Raw genomic sequence first — 9,211 nt, 5'->3', positions numbered from 1 at the left:
GTTTTAAGTGTTTTTGGTATTATAAAAATTATGAAATGTATGTTATATGTGTGGATGCAATTTTAATATTTTACAAAAGGTGTAAAGTGAGTATAAGTTTATTTGTTGAATAATGTGGGTGAAACAAGTAAGAAATGCTTTATTGTAAATTATGAGAATGGTTGAGAACTCCTTGAATATAAATTGTGAAGTATGCATATGTAGATGAAATTAAGCATGTTAATTAGAAATTGTGATTTCTTGGCATGTGGAATTGTATTATAATACATGATTGAAATTATAATACATTATGGCATGATTGAACATTGAAATGATTGGGAGTTCACCCTAGTTAGCATATTATTATGTTATAAGTCCATATGGTATAGACAAAACTTGGGTAGCTCCCAATGTTGCATAGCTGTGGAACAACTCTGATGGGAGTTTGGTGTGATTCTGGTTTCGTCTATGATACTCACTTTAGGAGTGGGTATGTGTTATCGATAATAATTATGACACCTTGTGATAATTCAATTAGCAGGAGAGTCTATGGTCCAGGTTAGATAACAGTGATCTTTGGCCAAATTACCCCTTTAACATTGGATAGCTTGGGCTAGTCTAATCACATGGATTGGTCTTGTTATGAATTGTAACCTATAGACTCAGTCTAAAAAAATAAGGAGGAGATAAGGAGGAAAATTAATTGATCATATATATTTAAATGTTTCATTTTGATCTAATATTGTTAGTTACTATTTTACATGCTCTTATTGATTATACTTGTATATGTTAGAAGTTTGGATTCCTTAATTAATGAGATGTTTATCTCACCCTGTGATTAATATTTACAAGTAACGTTATAGGTAATGGCAAAGGGAAGGACCTAGAGGCTTAGAGCTAGATTGCACCTTATATAGCCTCCTTTATTTTGTGTAGTAGGATATATATATATATATATATATTGCCAACTTAGGAACATATTATGCATTGATAGTTGTAATTGATTCTATGACTATAGTTTCTTGTCTACCTAGCTTTTTTGTGAAGCAAACTCATAAGAGTTTGTTTTGGGCTAGTTAAATTATTGTGATGTGATATTGTTGTACGTAGAATGTCTAGCCATTTTTATTAATTTAAGTCTTGTGGACTTAGGATATGGCTAGCAAAATTGTGATTGATACTTATGTATGATGTTGATGTTCTTAATTAAGCTGTGGTTTGAAATATGCCATTGGAGTCCCTAAAATTGCTTAGTTGAATTGTTAAGTTGAGAGGTCAACTATAACGTGAATGCTTAAGTTTTGTGAAAGGACCAATTGGTCCCTATAATGTGGTGTAATCCTTATTAATGGGTTATATCTTGCTTCTGTTTGTTGACAACTCAATATATTACATTTGTTAAGTTCAATGGTTTTGAAAAATTAATTTCATTGAGATCCCATTTTTAAAGAGTTTTCCTTCATCCTCATTTTTGGTAACTATTGTTAAATATATTCTACCATGGTAATGGTTAATCACAAACTTTAACCTTAATTACCATGGTAATAGGATTTAATTAGTGGGTTAATTAATGTGGGTATTACAATTTATGTTCTTGAAGTGGAATGGATGTTTATGCACGGTCATAAGATAAATGGTGATGATTGTTATAAGATGGAAGAGAACATGATAGCTGGGATGGATGCCATCACCATTTTCACCCCTTGGATAAAGTAATTCCACCTTTTTAAGATCATAGAAGAACAACCTGTTATAAGTTGACGTCCAAGAATTGTTACAAGCATATAATCACCTTGTAAATATGTTTGTTTAGTTTGATATTTAAATATTTATATTGATGTCAAGAAGAATGCATGTTTTGTCACCTAATTGTCAAAGACAAAAAAGTTTAGTGAAATCATGTTTCTTGGCCAGCCATTCTCAGCTTGTTAGCAAAACCTTCAGTCCTGATGTAGATTCTATCTACTTTGATGCAAATGTTCCATAGAGTCTCTATAAGATGAAGCTCACTCAAACACTTGAGGTTGTTATAGTTCATGATCATAGGAGAGAAAAATATGATACAAAGTTTATGAGTCAGAAAGAAAGAAACCAAGTCTAAATTTTTCTTTTGCAAGAGGAATTGATATTAGTAAGGGGATGATATATGATTTATTACTGAAGGACTCTTGGGTTGTTAAGGTCATTTAATTGAGGGTGAAACTAGTAGTATTGACATTAATAGTGAGGTATGGTAGTTAATTAATGAAGAGTAGAGGTTGAAGTGCTTGTAATTATTAAGGATAGGCAAGTGACATTAGAGGTAGAGTGACAAAGTATTTTTTAATTGTAGTATAATATCCCTAATTGTAATATTATCATATAGTATTATGTTTTGGTATCATAGATCTTAAAAATAAATAAAACAAAGTAGGTAATATAAATTTGAGTGTTGTAAGTTTAAATAGTAAAAACTAGTGCATTTATAATGGTAAAAAGAATAGTCTAATTTAGTATATAGTGTCGATGCATGTAAATAAAAGGATGTATGCTTACAATTTTTTATCTTTAGGTCATGAGGTACGATTCTGCATGTACTTGCTCCAAGTATTTCTTTCAAGCAAAGCTATCAAAAGTCAAGTTTTAGAATATTTCCTTGTAGATAACATTTGTTGTCGTGAACTTTGGTTATTGATTGGAGTCATAAATTACGATGCAAAGTCTACTTTTTACTTTTACTGTTGACAATGCCACATAAAGCTGGCTGTGAGAGAAAACTGGTTTAGGCAGGTAAAGACCAATATTCTATAGAGATTGTCCTTGACTTTTATTGATTGTCATTGCAAAAAATAATATGATTGGGACTGTCATCTTTGCATGATGAAAGAAAGTTTTGTCTCAGAAGGATTCATGTCCATCCAATGTAGTAGAACTTCATGATTTTTATTTGCTCTACTTAGTGTGATTGCTTTAAGCATATTCTTGCCAAGGAATGTAATTTTAAGCCTTATTCCATTACATAGACCTAATGCTTATTTTATGTCTCTTAGCAACATAATAGGGGTTTTAGTTTTCAAAGTAAGTTTATGTGGAGGTAGACTTGAATTGTTGGCAGTGTTCAAGAACTCAATTGTATACAATTTATTTATTGACTCAATGTCTTATAAGGACTTAGAGACAGAGCTAGCATTGAAATAGTTGACTACTTCTCCTAGTAATAATGAACACATGTGATTATTCATCTCATTCATAAGGTCTATTGTTAGAGCTAGTATTACTCTGTCATTAAAGTATGCTTAGTCTTTTAGGTGGTTAAGTATATCTAGGTAAGTATAGTCGATAATTGCTTGCAATGGGTTAGTGTAATATGTAATTAGGAGATCTTCTGGTATATCAATCTTTGTAATACCATTATTTGGAAGTGATAACTTACCATCACTTACATCAAGTAGCCAAGTTGCAAATGTCTCTATTTGCAATTGATTGGCATACTTAATATATTAAGACAATTGCATATTCTTTGTTAGTTAGAAGCAAGTGCAATGATCCCATAAGTATGATGAGTTAATGGATATATTCACAATATTTGCTTGCCTATCCTTAAGGATTATTAGTAAGATTTGTTGGAAATCTCTCTCAAAGACAATACATTTTCCTCCAAATGGAACATCAATGTGCATAATGTCTCTTAATTTCTGTTAAATGCTTCAATATAATGTCGTTTGATCATAAAAGCATCATCCTATATAATCAAACTTGTATCTTTGAGCAAGTTAGCAAGTAGAAAATTTTGCTTAATGTTGCATTTGAATCTTTAGGTATACTAATGAGGATTGTAAAGCGAAAGTGTGCAGACCGTAAAGTAAAAGGGAATAACACTAGATGCTAGAACAAGTACAATGTTAACTTAGGAACATAGTATTATGGTGAGTGTATTCCAAATGAATGCTTTCCTTGTTCTTCTATACCCATGAATAAAGAAGAATCCACATGATAAATTTGAAATAAAATAGAGGATTCTCTCAAGGATAGCCTTTTGCTTTGAAGTCAATAAGGTAACCAATTGTAGACTCTAATATGCATAGTCTCTTTATTGACATTTAATTCTTATAATATGTATTGGTTGTTGATGTCAATTTGTCTATAGGTTTGACATTTTAAAAGTGATGGGTAGTCATTCAAGGTCTTGCAATATGCTTAGAGGATTTGATTAATCTTATTGAGTGTAGCTTCATGTTTTCTTTATTAGTGAAGACAAGATCTGCATGTTAGAAGAGATAGAGAAATGTGATTTTTTTAGTGCTATAACATGGTAAAATTATTTTATCAAAAAGTGGATCATAGAGGAAAATAAGGATGAATAAGAAATTACTAGTTTAAAAGCATGAATTGATATTAGTCTGACTTGTTACTTCTTAATTGTTGTATGAGATGTGGTCAATATCTTTAAATAAAGATATGAGCAGTTTTGCCCACATTTACTTAGGATCTAATAAACAATGACATAGAAGCATACTATAAAAAAAATTTGAGATAGATTCCAAATGCCTACTATGCAACATCTTTAATAGAATCAATATATTCTGTGTCATCATTAAGTAAGCCTATTAAATAGCAAGCAGCTTTGAAGGTAGGGTATTGAATATTGTCCACTATTATAATGGTTTCAAATGAAGATAGGAGAACTGTAGGTAATAGAATTCTCCTAAAGAAGAGCTACATGAGTCATTCTACTAACGATAAAGTCATGCGCTCTTTCAGTTCATTCCTTTTTCTTTTTGTCAAACACATAGTGATACAGAGATTCAAGATATGTTAAGGCTTGTGCATAGCTATCTGTCTTGTTGCACTCCATCCATGCTAAGAATTGTGATTCTTTTATGCAAAGCTTGTTAAGAATTATCTTGACTTTGTGATTCCCTTTGCATAAGACTATTTGTTTATTAAGTAAGTAGAAGCTTAGCCTTTTAATTGATGGATACTAGTAATAAATCTCAAATTTAAAAACTCACCAAGCTGCTTTAATAGACCTAAAGTTATAGTAATGCTTGATTTCATCAAATGTTGCTTAAATATTTGCATATTACTTATTATTGAATATTCCTGTAATCATTCAATTGTTGCCTTTACTAATGTACTTGAATAAGTACTTAATTGAGGTGAACTGGTTAGTCTTCTCAACATTGATGTGCGATTAGAAAATTTTAAGTAGCCTTGCAGTGTATGGGATAACATAACTATTATCAAGTATAATTCATTTCTTTTCAATAGTTCTGCCATCACTTTTTTGTTTGATAGTAAGAAATCTGTTCCCATCAATAATATTTTTTTAGAATATTTTTAAGGTAGAATTTGCTACATTTTCTTTCCTTCATTCATAGTGATTTTCAGTTATTGTGGCCACATAGACCATAGATCATGAAGGAGGAAACTAAGTCATGGAGGAGGGATGAGTGATCTTTGTCTGGGATTTCAATAAATATTAGTTTATTACGTTATTCTTCTTATTAGACTTTATCATGCTACTCCAAGAATATAACATTATATGCTTATGGTAAACCTTTCTTTCAGAATTTGATTGTCTATATATTTGCAAAATGGTATAGAACATATATATAAAGAGTTTGTAATGAGAGATGAAAGAATATTAAGGCAACAAAATATATTTTAAGTGTTTGAAATTTTACTGGCTTTAATTGTGCCAAAAATTTCCTCTTCCTTAATGACTTTGAGTAGTGCTTTAAGTTTGAATTTGAAAATTCAAGATAAAATGTTTGGCCAAATGATGGATATAAAAAATGTTTTGAACAAAACCTTTAAATTTTTGGTCATGTTAGATTACAAGTGAAAGTGATAAAAAGATCAAGATACCTTGCCCACTTGCAAATAGCCATTACATCTTGATAATTTTGGATCATATACAAAGCACCACCAATAAAGGAGGAAGATAGGATAACTCACTTTCTAGTTGATGATGTACTTCTTTCTCCTTTAAACAATGCATATAATAAACATTAGTATAGACAACTTATAGTTCTTCTTGGTATGTATTGATGTAGTCATTTCTTTAGAATTCCATCATAGTAAATCTATCAACTACAAATTGCTACAAAATACATTTGGCATGAAGTCTTGTGAAAATTTCACTTGTTGATGTCATTAATCCATATGTAAGACATTTTAGAATTGTTACTATCTTCTCTTTATCTTCCTTCTTTTTATTGGAGAGACAGTGTTTTACATTTGAATTGTATCCACCCAAGCTAAATGGGAATATAAGAGGATATTATAGTAGTAAATATGAGTAATGCAACTTATCTATTCTTTAAAGTGTATCACATGTTTTTCCAACAATGATGTCTCTTTTGTTATAAGAATTATCACAAATCACCAAGAATAAGTAATGCTACTTTTGAAGTTAAAGGTATGTTGTATGTTTGGTGATCAGTGGATGTATTTCTAATCAAGCATATAACCTTAGTTCTGTTTGATGTTCTTTCTTTAGCAGTTAAAATGCTAACTTATACTCTTATATATATGGGTTATGTTCATCAAGGTAGCATTTAATTAGTTTCACCGGTTCTGGACTTAATATAGATTCTTTTTCATATTTATTGTAATGATCATAAAGTTTGACAAATGAATAGTATTTTAGTATACATTTTATTTAGAACAAATAAAACATTGATGCTATAAATTTACCTTAGAGTTATGATGCAATTAGTGATCTCATTCTTTGTGTCATGTGTGTGTGTGATAGTAAATAGGTTTTATGCCTTCTGGAGGAAGCAAAGTACTAATTATGTGGTAGTTTTGTCCATATAAGACAAATGTATATGGTCCTCCACCCAAGTTAATTGAATGGTATATTTTACCTCCTATTGATGTGGAAGATAACATATTGTTATATGCTCAAATGTTGGAGAGAAAGTTTTTTTTATTACTTTATATTTTTATCAAAGAATAGGCTAGAAAGAACTTTTGGTGGAGGCTTTAATGGTGGCAACTTAATTTTCCTATGGCAACAACAATTGAGAAGATAACTCTAAAGGTGTTTCAATTCTTGTAAATCATTAATTGAGCTATAGAAAAGCTCCATAGTGGATGCATTTGTATGTTGGATATTCATATTCAAGGTATCCTAAAGAAGATATGTATGGTATGATTAATGGAAATATTTATCAGTTTTGTCCATGTATATGGTGAAGTAGTTCTAAGCTAATATATATTTGTTAATTTAATTGGAACTGAACAGTGAAAATGTAGAAATGCGTATTTGGCATGTTGATAAAAAACCTATCATAATTGCTGTATTAGCTTGTAATTCTTGATCAGAGTCACTAGCCTCACTGGTTATTGAGTTATCTTCATTAATTCATGATGAATGTGTTATGTAGAAGCCACAAGAGAAATTTAATCTAAGTGAAAAACAAAAAGAATTTTTAGATCTGTGTTAAAAGAATGAAAAGACTAATTGTTAGGGTGTTGTATTTAATCATGAATGGAATTGTGATAATTACTTGTCATGAAACTTGAATGAAATGATGACTTTGAATTTCTATTGATAGTGATATTGAATTCTTGATCAAATTCAATAGTTTTCTGTCTCTTAAATACATGACATATTTTATCCTATACTTAAGATGTTTTTTTTTTTTTAGCTTGAAAAGATTATATATTCTCTTGCTTTTGTTTTTCTTGAGTTCTGCAATTATGTAAGATAAAATAGCAATGATTTCCAAAAGGAATGTTGATTTGGATCGTTATAATGATCAGTGTACTAGTTGTGAAAATAGATAAATGTTTATTTTTTAACCTTGTAATTTAGTCTAGCTTGTTTCTTGTTATTCTAAATTATGAAATCTAGCACTTTTGACTGGTCTTGGGCATATTTTTGGAAGGCCTCATCTTGTTCTTTCTATTACAAAGAGTTCATGTGAAATTAGCATGATATGGACATATAATTTAAAAAGGGGATGGTATATCTTGATTATGGTGATATTTTGTGAAGGTTGTGACTGAAGAGTTGATCCAATAATTTGTGGTTGGCAAGTATTCTCGAGTAAGTAATACCTTTTGTTGCTGACTCTTGTAAGTAGGTTTATTGTGAATGTATAATGTGGTGATCTAAGTTACTATGATGTTTCAACAAAGGATATGTGCAGAGTGTTATTGGTCATGAAATATTTTACAGTATAAATTTTTTTTGAAAGTAGATAATTGTGAAGTATACTTACCAGATTACTTGCAAAAGATATTTTTTGGTGATATAAGTCTTGACAACTTTGATATATCAAAATGCTTATTTTTGGGTATGTCATAGGGAGAAATGAATTACTTGGTACAATAAGTATAGTAAGAAAATTGAGTTCTAGTAGGCACTTGTAAATTTTTTTTATGATTAAAAAGAGAAAGAAAAATGTTCGTAAAAGAGGGTAGAGATTATTACTTGATGGTTGAAGATTTGATGGTGCAGAAACTATATCATGGTGGAAGCTGTAAGATAAGTATCGTTGATTATGAAAAGTGACCTAAATATTGAAGTGCATGGGACAATAAGAAGTGGAGGTCTTATTGACAGTTGTAATCTTTTAAAGCTTTGCAACTTGCTTTTTTATCCAGAAAAAAAGACAGTCGTAGTTTTAGTGGTAGAAACCTATAATAGAAGCTAAGTTGTGGTAAATTTTTGTTCTAAGACAGTAGGTTTAATGTAAAAGACTGTGAGCATTATTTGTACTGCTGACATATGATTTGATAAAGTTGTTCTAGAGAAGTAAGTCATGTGTTAGTAGATGCGCAAGGAGAGATAAGTTAGAAGAATGATGGTAAGATACTTATGGGGAATTTGTCACTTTTTTTATGAGAATTGAGTTTTTAGTGAAATATATCACTGATAAATATTAAATGGTTGAGTACTTTATAGTTCTTTGTCATTGTTGTAATGGTATAATCTATCGTGGTTGTATATGCAAGGGAATTATAATTCATGTTCATTGTCTCTAGGATTTGAATGTTTAGCTATGACTGTTAAAGTTTATACATTTTAAAATACGCTAAAGAATGAACATAAATATTGAATTAAAAGAAGATAGGTTTAAAGATGGAAATCAAAAGTATGAAGACGAAAGAGTTGCAAATTCTTCAAGACAATTGATTAAAACATAATTCATAAAATGTTCATTCACAAAATATATAGTTGAATCTTCATTACACAAAAGTCATAATTGCAAGAGTTCATTGATGATTAAGCTCA

Source organism: Prosopis cineraria, unplaced genomic scaffold (assembly GCF_029017545.1).
Source record: "Prosopis cineraria cultivar Desert tree isolate PC_DT_omini unplaced genomic scaffold, ASM2901754v1 PC6, whole genome shotgun sequence".
Lineage (NCBI taxonomy): Eukaryota > Viridiplantae > Streptophyta > Magnoliopsida > Fabales > Fabaceae > Prosopis > Prosopis cineraria.
Note: the sequence above shows the minus strand (reverse complement) of the source record.